The sequence below is a fragment of the Amphiprion ocellaris genome, chromosome 9 (assembly GCF_022539595.1).
Source record: "Amphiprion ocellaris isolate individual 3 ecotype Okinawa chromosome 9, ASM2253959v1, whole genome shotgun sequence".
Classification (NCBI taxonomy): Eukaryota; Metazoa; Chordata; class Actinopteri; family Pomacentridae; genus Amphiprion; species Amphiprion ocellaris.
This window is the reverse complement of record NC_072774.1, coordinates 5,729,267-5,746,582: the sequence shown is the minus strand read 5'-3', so window position 1 is coordinate 5,746,582 and position 17,316 is coordinate 5,729,267. Positions and strand designations below refer to the sequence as shown.

Below are 17,316 nucleotides of genomic sequence, written 5' to 3'. Positions count from 1 at the left end.
AACCAGAACGAGAAGGAATAAAATGTTTAACAGAGATTAATGAGAAGGGTTGCTGTAGGAGGTTATTCAGGGTCGCTCCTGCATGAACGAAGCGTCCGACCTGAGAGAATATGTAGCAATAATAATACCACGCTATCTGAGCTTGTATGGCACTAATCACAGCAAAGCTACAAAGCGCTTCACACAGACTGCACAGAGCAAATAAAGCAGGGTTAAATACATTTGATTTGCAGCAGTGTACATTAAAGCCCAATGCAAATAATGAAGTACATTTATTGGATGTTATCTTTGCATTTACTTGGGCATTAACTCAAACATGCATTACACCCTTCACGCTACTTGCAAACACACCTACGCAAACAAACAGCTGGGTTATTCCGAGTCAAATCACCAGCGGCCTGCTGCTCTACATTCTCTGATCTGCTTTATCATAAAATATGGATATTTAAAATGGTATCTGCCAAACTCTACATTGATATATTCGGTACTTTCTGAGATAATTACTTTTAAACATTACCCACTTTCAGCAGGATATTTACACATTGAAAATGTGGCCGTTTGAATGACAATATCTCAGAACATATTAAATATGAAAGTTTGAAATTTTATGTTATTGTCTATAATTCATCAGTGTATGAATTATATTTAGTTTTATTTGATTCAGTTGTATTTGAAGGACCATTTTGAAACTCTAAAACTCTACTTGGAGTGAGCTATTTAACAAAATCTTGGAATTTTGTGTTTCAAATCGGTTATTAAAGTTCAACGAAAAATAACTTTTTACATTTTTGTGACCAAGTACTTCATATTAAAAAAGTATTTTATATGATTTGTTTTTGTAATATTGTATAAATTTTTTGTTAATTTGTGCTTGAAAATTTGACTTTTCGTGACGGTTTTAACCTTTTTTCATATTTGAACTCACCACTCACAGCTCAGTATTGCAAATTCTGAATCAATGTCATGATGACAAATAGTGAAAATTTCAGGAATTTATAATTAATAGTTCTTGAGATTTTGTAGTTTAAACAGCCAAACAATGTGCCAAAAAATGTATGTATGTTTATATTTTTAAAAAAATCTCAGTATTTGATAAGACTAAACAAAAATGTTTAGAAATACCCACATTTTAAGCTGTTAAAATTTCACGAAAATCAGATATGGGTAGCAGAAACTGTTCAATAAATGTGCTGATTTGAGCTGTATTTTTTTTTTTTTTTTTTTAATTTGACTAATATTTAAATATTCTGAGAGGATTTTTCCGTGCAAATAGTTCAACCAAACCTCTCAGTATTGTTTTTGTGCTTTGAACAGCTCTCAAAATTGGACCTGAACAAGAAGTGAAACTGTTGTTTTGATTCTGGTTCTAACTAATGGAAATAAGTCTGTCAAAGGGTGTGAAACACACTAATAATGTCAAGTGGTTGACTCACTTGAAAACGGATGGGTTTCTCCTTTAATATCAGACTATTAAAGGCTGTCAAATACACAGTAAAATATTGTATTGGTCTCCTCATGACTCCATGGACCCCATGTGTCTATAAAGACCTGGAAGTTCCAAGACGGTGATTTTTTTGCAGAACATCCTCCAGATGATCGATCGGATGAGGATCTGGAGAACATGGAGGCCGAGTCAACACCTTGAACTTGTCGTGTTACTCAGATCATTCCTGAACAATGTTTCACACAAGGGGTTGTGCGTGATTAGATAAATGTCAAAGTAAATTCAACACGAATGCAGAATCCGTTTCCCAGCAGAACACTTCATAGAGCATCGCTCTTCGTCCACCGGCTTTACTCCTTCCCAGAGTGCATCCTTCTTAATCCTGCTGCTTCAGTTTACATGTCCACTCCTGCCTGCACCCGTAAACATTCACACCTGCACAATACCGACTTGTTGCGTCCTCTCCAATCCCACGGGTAAAACACGTCATTTACTGTCCATTATAAATTTTTTAAAATCTGGCAGTGATAGCAGAAATTACAACTGCAGTCATTCAAGAGTTTGTTGTTTTAGTGCAGCAAGTCAACAGTTGTCTAGTGCAGTGAATCCACATTTCATGCATTTCTCAACAGTATCATGTCCAGGAAAAAGGGCTTGGTCTTTAAAGGAGAGTCACCTTAGACTTAGATGACTTTATTAATCCCCGGAGGGAAATTAAGTTGTAACAGCAGCATGGATATTCAATAAAGGAGTAAATAATAAGACAATGCAGAATATTAGGGAATAAAGTGAAGGTAAAATAAGATAGAATAAAATGAAGTGAAATATGATACAACAGTGACAGAATGTGCAAATGACAAATGACAGTGCAGATAAGTTTACAGATACAATTTTTTATTGTACGTAATACCAGATGTGGCAGATTTGTGCTCATTCTTTATCAACACTTGTTTTCTTTTCCATTTTTGTCAGTAACAACTGAGAAAATTATTCACGTCAGACTTGCCTTGCTTTGTTTCTGTATTACAAAAACCCACTTTCATTTTTTGACTCCATCTTTCTGGTTGCATTGAATCCTAAAACCTGCAGTGTTTTTTTTTTTATTCCTACTTGCAGCAAAGTTTAAAATGCTCGTTCAAACCAAATTTGCCTCCTGTGGGGTTTGCAGAATTCTGATCTCAGTGCAGTCATCTGCATCCTCCTGCAGCCTCTTCTTCTGGTGAATGACACATCCAGACGTCCACGTAATGGAAAAGTAAACGTGATTCATCGGATCAGGCCACCTTCCTCCACTGATAGTCCAACTTCCCACCCTCACATGTCCATTACAGGAGCTTTTAGTGGTGGACAAAGAGTCAACATGGAAACTCCTGACATGAACCTGTTTCTGTTTCATCTGTTGTCTGTCGTTGGTCCACTCTTGGTCACCACTGCGCACCAGAAACATCCCATGATGCTCTGAGAGTCTCTCAGATCCTCCCAAGGCCCATTTTTCTTTCTTCCAACACATCAACTTCAAAAAATGCAAAAATAAATGTTCACTTTCTACCTCATATATCCAACTTCTTGGCAGCCAGATTGTCAATGTCAGACACCTCAGCTGTCAGTGGTTTTAATGTTGTGTCTGATGGGTGTCGTTATCTTGTTTTTGGAATGTTTTGAACACCAGTAAATGTCAGATCTTGATAACATGGTTGATTCTTCCTGATTTCACTTTTTACTCCCACGGTAAATTCTTGAACTCGAGAGAGTTTCTCATGATGTGACCTTTTGTCTGCTATAATGTGCAGACATGAAAACTCCCTAAAGATTTTAAAAAAGATTAAAACTAACAATAAAGCTTAAAATTTGTTGACTTAATTGCAATTAACAGCTATAAAATCCAGTTGATCCGCACGGGTCGGTTTTCTAGGCCGTCCGTCCTTGAGATTTTTTTTTTTTAAAGGCTTACGAGTCCAACGGTAAAACTGTGACAGCACATCGAAAAAATCTGCTAATCACATCCACCCACACCATGCAAAATATCAAAGGTGATGGAATTTTGACAAATGAGCAACACTTAATGAGCACACTTGCAAAAAAAATAAGATAAACTTTTATATTGCATGTACAAGCAGGCATCCTTGTATGAATTCACACGTGTGTAATCAGAAACAGCCCCAAGCGAAGACATGATGAGGCATGTTTCTCCCCAAAAGTCGACATTTGTTGTTCCTGTTCTCTAAGCCTAGCTGCACATACCTGATGGTTAAAGAGCATAAACTTATTATGTCTCATTAACAATAGACGCTCCCCACAGCCATGCGAGCATTTCATTCATACGCTGCGAGGAGGAGAGCAAACGGAAGCTCGGCCGTTGGATGTCTAGTTCAATTACAAAATGCCTTTTTCACCCAATACTGGAAATGCAAATGACCACCAAAGACTAAACACTTGAAATGCAAAGTCAAAGACCTGCAAGACTTTAAAGAGGGAAAGGCGTTTCGGTGCTGACGCAAGACACAAAAATAAAATTTTGTCATTTATGTAAGAGTGGTAGAACACATGCAAGATGCTTGTGACCTTTCTTTTGTCAGTGGAGTTTCATTTTTTGTGTGTTTTTTTTCAGAAACACCCCACTCACGTCACCACGTTTCACACTTTAAAACCCGGAGGAGCCGAATCAACCACATTCTGAGCAGCTAAACTGAAGCAGAGCAGCTGCAACCAGCGTTTCTCTTTCGATTTCCTCAAGGAAATTAGTCAAAGTTTTAGTTTCTCAAATATAAAAATACAGCTGCAAGCATTATTGTGTGTGTTTTCCAAATCAAATGCTTCTTTTTCGGCTGATCATTCCATCCATTAAACTACAAACTTCCCAGAGTGATGGTGGTAAATTAAATTTGACAAACCAGAACCAAAAATGATTTCACATCATGCAACTTAAGCAGAAAATCCTGATATGAGAAGCTGGAACCAGCAAAAAAATAACAAAAATGGGATTTTTCTTGAAAAATTACCTATATAATGATTTATCAATTACCAAAACAGTTGCAAATTATTTTTCTTTCAGTCAATTAACAAGTTGATTGTTTCCACTAATGAAGGCATCAAGTACAAGCTGTACAGTTTATGTACAGTAACATTTTCTGTAGTAGTCTTTGTGCTTATATCAGTATTAAATGTTCCTTTATGATGACTGAGTACACACAAAAATTATTTTAGCATCTTGTACCAGTTTTAACATTTAAAAAATGTATTTAAGATTTAAAATAAAAAGAATTGCATGAACAAATCATATGACTGCGAATGACGGTTGAATTCCATGCGGCTGCCTCAGTGTGCGGGTCACTGCCATGACTTACCGGGCTCATGACTCACATAAAAATCATAGAGTAATTGTGACTAATCATTGATGTTATTAGTAACTGCTGCTGTTCCTGCTATGACAAGCCAAAATGTCTGCCGTGACAAAGATCTATGACGGAACAACACGAAACCTACAGGAAACAATAGAGAGCTTCCCACTGCAGGAACTCGAGGCGGCACGAACGTATGCAGAAACGGACATTGAATCAGCTGCGTCAGTTTCTGTAAAACCAAAAACAGGTATTACTTACTGGACGGAACTCCAGTTCTATGAACACACAGGACACAGAAAAATTGCCCCCGTGGTGAATTTTACGTTGTTGATGACATCGAGGGGAGAGAAAAATGGTGCTTGTCATTGTGCTCGGTGGGTTGAATCAACATGCATCAAGCGCTTAACGGTGTGGGTGCAGCCCTGAAAGAGGTGCAACGGGCAAATTTGTGGTCGGAAGACGTTCTGAGGCCCATGTTTTACTGGCCTAAATTTTATCATCCCTGCACGTCTGTCGGTGTCTGTTTGCAGCCCCAGATTTCCGTAGCTACAAAGGCAATAGCTTGCATGCGTTGCAGTGTGTGCATTTGTGGAATACGTACTAATAGATAGTGTGCACGAGTGCAACAGAGGCCTCAATTGAACTACAAAAGCTGATATAGGCCTGTCATTTTGTCCGAGAGAGTTTGCAAGACTTCCTGCCAGTATTTATGAGCAGTCCAATATTTGGCAAAAAAAAAAAAAAAAAAAAAAAGTTCTATACAGGTAGTAGTGTGCATGTGTGGAATATGACTAACTTGCTTATATAGACAACCGAGTTATCTAAGAGGACTCCCGTGGACTAAGAAATGAGCACAGAGCTAGACTTGGAGTACTTGAGGGTATACCTGACATAAATTTCATCAAAGTCCACATGGACCCCTCTGCATGCAGCCATTTGGTATATAATGTTCTTGCAATCTCATCTTTTGTCTATGTTTCTTTGCAATTTTTGTACTGTGATACCTCTGTCTTTTGAGGAGCTGTTACAGTGAACTTTCCCCACTGTGGGATCAATAAAGTTTCTCTTATTTTATCTTTTCTACATGCAGCTGAAAACTTGTGTTTGTGCAGATTAGACTAAAGGCAATTAATGCACGTTTGGATAGCGTGCATACACAGAATATGAAGATATGACCGACTGTGCATCTTCAACAAGATTCTATTTGATTATAAAAGTCATTTTAAGCCTGGTGTTAGACTTTAGTACATATGGATCACCTGACCAATTCTGCACATGACAGCGTGGAGCCTAAAATTTGTGTTTGTGTATCAAATATGCTACAATAGCAATAGTTCTCATGATTGGCAGTAGGGCGCAGACGGAAAACGTTGATATGACTGACTGTGCACATATGGATTGTGTAAATTTGTTTTAATTATGTAATGTGCTAGGATTTGACATATGTTGTGAGTTGGTGCTATATAAATAAAATGTAATTGAAACGGAATTGTAAAATACAATAACAACAACTCTGGGTCCAAAGGAGTACAAGGTCAGTCTAAAACTTTTGGAATACACGAGGAACATCCATGTACTGTCCAATATTTACATAGCTACAGGGGCAATAGCACGTGCTACCAAGTATAGTGCACACACAGAATACACAGACATGTATGAAACTACACAAGGGATTCTATCAGACTTAAAAAAGTAGCACAACACAGGTGTTATACTTAAATATCTGGGAATATGCAAGGATTCGTGTGACATAAATTTCATCATCTCACTAGCTCCACACGTCAACATGCAGCCCAAAATGTGTGTCCATGTAGACAATAATAATACATCTATTATCTATACACCGCTTAATCCTCATTAGGAGGCTGGAGTCTATCCCTGCTGACTTAGGGTGAAAGAATCCCTGGACAGGTTGCCAAATGGGCCGTATTTACCACTATCATTGCATAATAACTCTTGATATAGCTGTGAAAGAATGGTCGGTTATGAACAGAGCAGTCTAGGGCAGTTCATTTCAAGCTATTCGCTCACAGTTGTAACTACTTTGAATGCACAGTTTAAAACCTTTCAAGATCAGGAGTAATTTAAAATGAATTAAACCAGAACATTAACTTGAGCAGAAAACACACATAATAAACAAAGTGTTACCTAGACTAATTCAGTTTGCTAGGTGACCAGTTTCTTTACACTGCATTTGTGCATTTATAAAATTGTTACTCAACTACCCAGCTGCAGAACGTGCTGTCAGTGTGACCTTATTACTGTGCTAGCGCGGCTAGCGCCGTGCTAGCGCGGCTAGTGCTGTATTACCGCGGCTAACGCTGTATTAGCGCGGCTAGCGCTGTGCTAGCGCTGTATTAGCGCGGCTAACGCTGTATTAGCGCGGCTAACGCTGTGCTAGCGCGGCTAACGCTGTATTAGCGTGGCTAGCGCTGTATTAGCGCGGCTAACGCTGTGCTAGCGCTGTATTAGCGCGGCTAACGCTGTGCTAGTGCGGCTAACGATGTATTAGCGCGGCTAACGCTGTATTAGCGTGGCTAACGCTGTGCTAGCGCGGCTAACGCTGTATTAACGTGGCTAGCGCTGTATTAGCGCGGCTAACGCTGTGCTAGCGCTGTATTAGCGCGGCTAACGCTGTGCTAGTGCGGCTAACGGCATGCATTACAGCTTACTGACTCTCACAAAAACAAACCACATACTGGACAAAAAGGATTAATACACTCACTGAAGTGTGATCATTCACACTGGTAGCCGTGGTTGACCCCGGCTTGTGAGGTCAACCGTCCGCGTCACATGACCGGAGGAGCGTCACGTGATTGGCTGGGCGTTGGTTCGATTTTGGCCAGGATCGATTGTTTACGCCTGAGTCACCCGGACGTGAACAGTGAATTTTTTGACAGCGAATTTTGAACGTTGAATTTTTTGATGGCGAATTTTGAACATTGAATTTCTTGATGGTGAATTTTGAAGACATTTAATTTTTAACTGGTTTTTAGAATTTTGATGAGCTAAATTCAGGCATAAAAAAATTCACATACGTAATTTTGATGCAAAAAAATTCAAAGTAAGAAATTCAGCAGCTTTTAAAATTCTGAATCTGATGAGTCTGATTTGCTTCCATACCAGTCTGTCGCAGGGCTACATATACAGACAAACAATCACATTCACACCTATGGACAATTTAGAGTTACCAATTAACCTCAGCATGTTTTTGGACTGTGGGAGGAAGCCAGAGTACCTGGAGAAAACCCCCACTTGCACAGGGAGAACATCCAAACTCCATGCAGAAAGATCCAGGAGGGCCGATACGCGAACCAGGGATCTTCTAGCTGCAGGACAAAAGTGTTAACCACCGAGCCACTGTGCAGCCCAAGAGCATATGCGACATAAATATGAACTATTGCACATGTAGGGTTTTTAAAGATGACTTAAAAGGTAGTTCGAAAGCAACAAATACACGACTGTGCTGTGAAGTTGTCAGTTTGTGCTTCTTTACAGGAGGCATATCAGCTGATTTCTTTACATGATCTGTACCATGAGAACAAGATTATTACTGTAAGTAGTGGCAGCAGTAGTGCCAGTATTCAGCTTTTAAACAGTATCCTTCTGCATTTATGTGTGTTTGTGTCGAAGAACAAACAGGAAAAGAAGCAGCGTTGGGATATCTGACCTCTGCAGGTGTGAGTTAAATCCTTCGTCCGCTACGACTCGAAACACATCAGATACTTCATGAAAGTATCGAAAGTGTCAGCAGGGGGGAATAGCCCAAACAAGGAAACTTTCCACCTCTGCCCACGGCTGTGACTCATGCAGCAATGCAACCACTTGTTTATCTCTGTTGCGTGCGTGTGTGTATATGTGTGTGTCTTGCCCGTGTACATGCCCATGTGGTCAGTGTGTGTGTGTGTGTGTGTGTGTGTGTGTGTGTGTGTATGTTGACCCAGAATGACATGACTCTGAGCCACAGCGAAGCGTCAAATGCATTTAAAACCCCCCCAAAAAAATCACACAATACACACACGCAGGCACACATTCTGCTCAAGTGTTGAATATTTGAAGGGCGACAAAGGCACTGAGTCAGCTAGCAAAATGTCATCACTCCTTTATATGAAGTCAGGCTGAGCTGCAATTACAAGCTGCCGAGCAGATACCTGGGCTGGGGACGTGGGAGAGGAATGAAATTAATGGAGGTGTGCAGGGCATCCAGCCAGATCACAAGAGCCTCTGATCGGCAGAGGCCCAGGTGTGAATGACTAAAGGGCAACTGTTTCTCACACAAAACACATTTATCCATTCAGGAATATGCACTTTGTCATGCAGATCAAACTCAAAAAGGTTCAAAATAACACTCACCGTCTGATTCCAGGTCGCCAGCAGCTTGTTTTATGTTAACCTCACATTCAAACATCCTGCAAATATCGCTGGCTGCTCTGTTTCTCGGGGGGATTCTGCTTTTGTGTTTGTCTGATTTCATGATCCACACGCTCTGAGAGGGGGAATCCTGCCGATGACAACACACACACACACACACACACGTATTTACTAATTCATGTTCCTGTTTCTGACATCTCCTAGAAAATGGCCTTTAAACAACTGCCTACACCAAGGTGACTCATACGCCCACTGTTCACATATTTCCACACAATCTCACAAATTACACCCCCACACACTTAAAGTCACCACTGGTAGTTAAGTTGCAAACTTAATAGGAGCAGCGGTGGTACGATTCGTTGCTTCCAGTAACCTTACATGACCCGTCACGTCTGGCTTCAGACGGGTAGGTGTTCGCGTATCGATCGACAGGATGTTTTTGTTTTTTAAAATGCAAACGAACGCATTAAAGACACAGAATCATGATTGAAAAAATTCGGGAGCAAGAAGCTGAAACTTCGAACAACTGCGAGGAAAGGTGTTCCAGACAGTTTCGTCTCATTCCAGTTGCTCAATACCGAGATTGCTTAACGTGAACTTTTCCACTGAGTTCAATGTCTTCGGGTTTTCCTTTGTGTCTTTATTTTTTCTGCAATCTGGAGATTAAAATTGAGATCAAAAGCAAAGAAAAAACAGCCAGGTCTGCAGATATATATTGATCCTTTCATGCATAAATTATTTAAAAATTGACATAAAATGTGCGATTTTTCTTTTTTAAATATCTATTATTTTGAGCGAGATACACAAATGTGGACGTCACACAAATAATTTAAAATGGACTTTAAAGGTTATTAAGAGCTGAATATCGGAATTAAACCTCCCCAGATTAATTAATAAAAGAACATTTTGTATTACACTTTATCTGCAATGCAGAAATATGCAAATGAGGTATTATCTCATAAAAATGCACAAATTTGCATACATTTCCTGAACTGAAATGTAAATATTTGGCAGTGTCAAGTTCAAAATCCTTGTTTCTTTTTGATGAGGTATAAAAAAAATTTATAGAGGAGGTTTCTTTTTATCAGTCCATAAATCAAAAAACAGTTGAAAATTATGAAAAAAAATCCATTTTAGCTCCTGATTTTATCAGTGTGCAATGTTCTATGAGTCAGACTGTGAATAACAAACAACAAAATATGAACAAACCTTGAATTAAACACTTCAGAACATAGACGGGAATTAACTGGAAAGTTTGGTGCATGTAAGAGAAAAAAAATTCAAAAAAATCTAAAATTCCACACATTTTGTCTGAAAACTAGTGTTTACAGGTAATAAAATGAATCACTAATTGCTTATTTAAATTTGCGTGTTGTGCAGGAATCACAATAACTCACTATTATCAAATAATAATTATAGTAGAATGTTAACTTTTTTCTCATGAGATTGTATCACAGAATCCTCATAGGCAAAACATAGCCACTGATGCATTACATTTTCACTCGTAAATGAAAAGAAATATTAAAAAAAAACACATGTATTCCCTACTCTACAATTAATGAGAGATTATTACTGTGATTGTATGCTTAGGTTACACATTTTGCATATATGATGCAGATTATAGGGTGCAGACATATTAATAAAAATAGTGATCAAACAGAAATACAGATGAGGCTTGAAAGTCTGGCACCTGCTAGTGTGGAGTAATAATGTGGTTTCAGTTGAACTTTGAATAACCGCCCACCATAGCGCCCGAAAAGGTTAAGATAAATAAAAGAACCCTCTTTGTACTTTTATGTGTTTTTTTCTCTAAAATAACTCAGTTAGCTTGTGTATTTATAAAATTTTGGTCTGATATATCAAGTACTTTCTTACATTTAAAAAAAAAAACAACTTGCAGGTTGACCCACTTCTAACAGGTTTCTTCAAAGTTGAGGCCGTTTGAATGAAAATATCAGGAACTATTAAAGATTAAAAGCCTGAAATTTTCACTGTTTTGTCTCGTCGTGTCATCGATTCAGAGTCTGCAATATTGGACAATTAGCCCAAAAAATATCTTGATTATGAAAGAGGTAAAATATGAAGAAAAATAACTTAAGCCATCATATAAAGTCACGTCTTTTTGCACACATTAACAAAATAATTAGTCAGCTAGTAATATTTTCTGAACTGTTCGTAGCTGCATGTCACAATACTATAAAAAAACATAGAAGACTTTTTAATATCAAACAGTTGCTCACAAGAATGAAAAAATAAAGTTGTTTTTGCTAAATTGCCTCAAATTTAAATGCATGAATAAATCCTGGGTCGACTTTTTAAAAAAAATGTTATCTTGGAAAGTATTTGATATATTAAGCTGAAATTTCACAAATATATTCATAAATATCCATATTTTATGCCACAAAAATTTCAGGTAAATCCGAGAAGGTCAAGCAGACACTGTTCTTCAATTTTGCTGAGTTGAGGTGGAACAAAGCTTCTGCATGTGGATGTGAACTGGAGGCTTCTTTACATCACGCTTGTTTAGTTTCCTGCTGAACTAAAACAGCTTCCAAATTAGTCACAATGCCACAAAATCTGCCCAAATGTATTTTGAACTTCAGTGTAAGGTGATTTAAGGTGAAACTTTCCCCCTTCAGCAGACGACCTCAAACTGCCCACATGCATCATTCTGCACAAAGAAGGTCAAACATCTGAGTCAAAAACAACGAGTGGAGGGGAACTTTCGGTCGCTGACAAAGATCTCTTCAGTAGATCTGCTTTGTCAGTAAAACCAGGATGTGAACAAACATCTTTCGTATGACACTGATGCTTGAGTTGCGCAATATCGGTGTCTTCGTTGCACGGAATCCTTGTCGTGGAACAGATGAAACAGGTTCTGGAAAGTGACTTGCTGAAATGATAAGTCCATCCATCAACGGTACACACCCCATAAAACAAATTTTGCTTTATTGATCTGCCGCTGTCGCATTAAACACAGAAGCGCTACCCATTCAACTCAATACTGACTGGCTGTCTGTCTTCTGTCATTGACACCTGGTATGTACCAACACATAGCTGCAGACTGGATAATAATGGAGAAATCCACTGCGACTATCAGCTTAAAGGGTGTTGACAAACTTTCAATAGTCACAATATTAGTTATCATAAAGGAGTCAAGCCTGTTTCACTGATGAGCAATTGAAACCCGATAAGACACATTTTATATTCCACCTTTAAACAAAGGCTTAACACTCCCTGTCTTTTCTTTAAAACTGCACATTTAGAACGTTTGCCAGTAAAACAATCCCTTCCTGCATGAACTCTGTGAACTCTGAGTAGTTGCTGGCTGGTTATTTTTTTTGTCTGGTTTCATGTTTTTGGCTCACTGTGAGCTCATTTTTCACTGCAATATAAAGTCCTGTACCTCTATGGAAACAGCACAGCCATGACTAGAAGGTGAGAGAACATAGAAATATCTAATGTGTAATATGACACTCTTATGAAGGCATAAATCGTAAAAACCGGAAACTGGAATCAACGCGTACGGCATTTTTCCAGTGTTCAGGGGTGTAACCAGTACTGGTTTAAAAAAACAAACATGCTGTAGGTATTTTACTGTTTACATTTTTCTCATTGCTTTGTACATCAAGTCCATTGCCTCTTAAGCACACCTGGTCACCATATGACGCTGCACAAACGCTGTAAAACTACTCTGAGAAAGCTCCACTCTGCATCTTCAGTTCATCAGTTTATTATATATGAAAGTCCAAAAGTCTGAATCCTTGTTTCTGAGACTGTCGTCAGTAAGCTGCAGCTTCAAGGTTAACATGCATTTCGTGACGTGTATTCTAGCATATAAGCATCACACGGAGATGCTAACAAGGTCAAATTTTTAAAAAATAAACAAATTTGAGTTTCACCTGAGGGAGTCCTTAAGAAAATTATAAATCAATTTAAATCAAATCACTTTTCTGTATGTGCAGCTCAAGGCCAAATGTAGGAGACTGGGGGCAGCATCAGCAAAAATAATTGGCCACTTAAGAAAGTTTGAAATAGAAGTCTGTGATGTGTTGGCAGCATGCTGAGTCCTGCCTGTCGCACACCTGCTTCTCGCCACTGTGTGTACGTGTGAATGATAGCGAGGCTGAATGCATGTATGGTTCCTTTCAGACGGTGCTTAAAGAGGCTTCAGCAGAAGTGCTTCGGGACAGATTTTTGCTCTGATGTAAGGAGAAGATCCAGTCACGCCCACAGACTGTATATGGTCACAACACATAAGGACCCTGCACCCTTTGACATCCCGCCGCTGTCAGAACAAGCCTCTCACTCCATCAGCCCTGATGCTACACATATTCAAAACATGATGTGCACTTGACAGCAAAAATGCACGAGCTTAAGTGGAGACTTTGCACACATCCAACCTAAATCTGCTTCCACTGATGCAGGTGCAGGTTTTGTGAAAGTAGCAGAAACAGAACATCTGCATAGATACATTCACATACAATTTATGCCCATGATTTATGGTGAATTCTTATCGGACAGATAGGTTTCTTCTGGCAGGAAATTACACAAATGAATGACAAAACACTTCAAGACATAATTTTAGAGACCCTAATGATGCATTTTAAACCGTTTCTTTGTTTTTACTAAAAAAGTCAGGTCCAAAATCATGCATACCCCTTGAAATTGTTGCAACTTTATATGAAAATGCATCTTCTATACCATTACAAATGCTAATGTTTTACAGTGTTCTAATACACTATAAAGTGGGAACACATGATTCAGTAGTTCTCTAGTCAGTTTCTAGTAAATTGCAGGTCATGGCTACAACAAAAGAGCTTACTAACGATCTCAGGTTGCACATTGTTGCTGTTCACAAGATGTTTAAAGGCCACAGTTTGAAGCATCATGAAACAGTCAGAGGAGTTCCACACTGTGAAACATGTCAAAGGGCTGCTAGGAAGACAGATGTGAGCCCTGCACTGGAAGAATGGTAGAGGACAAGAAGAATCCAAGGATCAGCACCAAGAGCATCCTGATGAATGTGAGCAGTTCTGGTAGCAACATGTCCATCAGACACTCCATCAGACCAAGAACAAGGCTGGTCTCCATGGATCAGACCAAGGAGGACTCCACTTCTCCAAGACAGACACACTAAAGCTCAGCTGGACCTGCAGCACTTCTCTACTCACTTACTGCTCAGTTACAAGTCATGTCTGAAGGAAACGGCATCATGAGAAAAGAGGAAACATGGAGATTGTGGAGGAGAACATCAGGCAGTCTGCAGAAAAACTGCTCCTTGGGCAGCATTGGAGCTTCCAACAAGACAATGATGTGAAACATGGAGCCGACGTGGTGAAGAAATGGTGAAGAGAAAACAATGAGAAGATGTTGGAGCGTCCCAGCCAGAGTCCAGACCTGAATCCATCCAGAATGTGTGGAGGAACTGAAGAGCAGAGTGATGGAGAGGAAGCCTTCAAAGAGCTGGAGATGGACACTTGGAGGAACTAAACCCAGTGGAGACCTGCAGGAACACTGTTAGACACTAGAACTACTGATGGACTGATGTGGAGGAAAGTAAAGTCTTTGTCATTTATTACTGATTAGATGAATAATTTGGGCACTTCAAAACACGATTAACACCACTAACATGATGTTCTACTGTATTTAATTTGTGCCATTTCCAGCCAGAAGAAGCAACTTATTGGTCAAATAAAAATTCACTAAAAATCTAAATTTAGCACAAATAACTGGGGCCTAAATTACACAAACACGGAGCTGTATTGTGTTCACTCTGCCACCCTGGAATCCTTTAGTGCGATAAAGTACACCTCCTGTGTCAGGGGTTCGTGGAAACACTCCTCTACACTCCTCTCTCCTGTCTTTGGTCACTGGTGTGATAAGGCAGCGATGGCTTGTGTTACTTGGGTTCTCCTGAGGGGAATCCCCTGGTGTGTGCGTCCCCACAGAAAGGGAAGAAAGCCGCCATTGAGCTGCTCTGCCATTGCGCCAGCAATCCTCTCCCCCGCAGCCTTACCCCCCTCCCGTCCTCGCTTGCACTCTGACGTACAGTTGCAGCAGATTTGGTGACACGGAGATAAAAGCCTTCCACTGTTTCTCTCTTTCCTCTTTCTCCAGTGTCACCAGAGCGCTGAGTGCCGGTGCCTCGGCCACAGACATAGAGAGCTCATTCAAAGTGACACAATCACTTTTTACTTCTGCTTTGTGATAAGACACAGTTCAGTGTCTCTTGGTGCAATATGTCCAACCAGCCGCTCAGTGCTGGAGGCCTAAAGATGCTATGAGGGTGCTTTAAAAAGTTCTCCAACTCACCTGGAAACAAGGGATGTAACCCACATTTTGAGGCATAACTGCAAACTGTAAAGTCTTATATCACTTTCTGCAAAAAGTCAAATCTTTGTTGTGATTTCTTTGCTGGTGACACTCTTTGAAATAAGAATAATGAAGTCTTTCTTTGTCAGAAATACATCACAGAACTGTTTCTCTTCTTGCATATCCCAGTTGGGGTCAGAGAGCAGGCTTACGGGCCCAACAACGGCAGCTTGGCAGCATTGGAGTTTGAATCCAGAGTCTCAACCGTCCCCTACAATCAGTAGGTGAACCACCAAATAAACAAGAGAGAAATAAGAGTTGAGATCAAATATCTGCATAAAAAGGAAATGAGCCCCAAGTAAATCCACGAGGGCATAGTCAACACACTCAGTGGGGACTTCCCTTGGTATTCTACCGTAAAGAAGTGGCATGCTGATTTCAAGCGAAACATGACTCACGGTCAGGATGCCCAGAATCAGCAACCATGGACGATCAAGTGGAAGCCATTCACTGCATGGTCAAGAATGATAAATGTGTCCAACACATAACAGAAACCATCAGTTCTGACTCAGTTCAAGATGTTTATCTTGTTGACAACAGATCAGAAGTTGAAGAGGAGGGGAAAATTCAAGCATCTTTTTTTGGCTTGTTTTCAGGCTGATTCGGGAGATTTGTCACCCAGGATGAAACATTCACCACTTTGAACCTGAACCACAACGAACAATGGAAACACACCGGTTCTCCAGCTCCCAAAAATTTCAGGCAAATGGCATCTGTCAGCAAGGTCTGACTGCCATAGTCACTTTATTCAAACCAAGGTGTACAATAATACACAGTCCACTGTACGACCACTACCATTGTCAGTTCAGGTATACTTACATATTTAAATTGCAATGGTTTTTCTTATGTCTTGTGTCTATTTGGTTAAGTAGGATCAGCAAAGTAAGAATTTTACTGAGTCTTGTTTTCTGTGCGTACGGCAAGAAACCTCCAAATTCTCTTCAACACCATGCATAAACTCATCATCGTCAGAAACTACCATCCACCCAAGTAGGATTTCAGTAGAATTTCACGTAACAGAAGAAAGATTGTTCTTGGGCTTTTTTTTTTTTTTTTTTTTAAATCATAGGTTCCTTTAATTTCAGTGCATTGGTCCACTGATGTTCCAGCTTTGCCATCCCTTTCACAGAAGAAGGTCACATCTTGAGCCTCCAGATTCTCCTCAACAGCATGTATGACCTCATCATCAATCTGTTAGTGGCGACTACCCAAGTAGGATTTCAGTCGGATTTGTCAGATCGCGTAAGTAAGGTGAATTGGGCAACAGTTCAAAGCCACATTTGGCGCTTCAGGACGTGACCTTCCGCAAAGGGTTAATGAAGCTTGACCATCAGTGGACAAAGTGAGGACACTGTTGAAAAATAATGCAAAAACAACCTTTCTGCTGCGATGCCAAATCCCACTGAAATCCTACTGGAGTGGCCGCTATTTTCATTGTGATGATGAGGTCATGCACATCGTTGAGGAGAATCTGGAGGCCCTTCCCTTCATGAAGTCGTGCCCTTCATCCACAAAGAAATAGTGAAGCTTGAACATCAGTGGACCAAATGAGCTGAAGTTAAAGGAGACTATGCTGACATATAATGCACGAACAATCTTTGACAACAAATGCAACAGGAGGCCATCGGTAGCCCTTTTTACTCAAAGCTATTTCTGCTTTTAATCACATGACAAGCCTGCCGAAGCTGGATGTCTCTCTATCGAGGCAGGAGACACTCAACCTGTCAGTCCAATTATTTATTGCTGCACAATTAGTTTTGCAAAGCGGAAAAAGAGCAAAAAGAA

The 17,316-nt window shown here is 39.8% G+C and overlaps 1 protein-coding gene across 1 annotated transcript in view; it reads right to left on the bottom strand.

The window, feature by feature from the left end:
• alg2 (ALG2 alpha-1,3/1,6-mannosyltransferase) overlaps nucleotides 1-9,286 on the bottom strand; it is a 110,349-nt gene extending 101,063 nt beyond the window's left edge. Inside the window, exon 1 of the mRNA XM_055013753.1 lies at nucleotides 9,139-9,286. The gene's annotated coding sequence lies outside the window, so the exon portion shown is untranslated. The remainder of the gene's footprint in view (nucleotides 1-9,138) is intronic.
• Nucleotides 9,287-17,316: the final 8,030 nt, after the last annotated feature.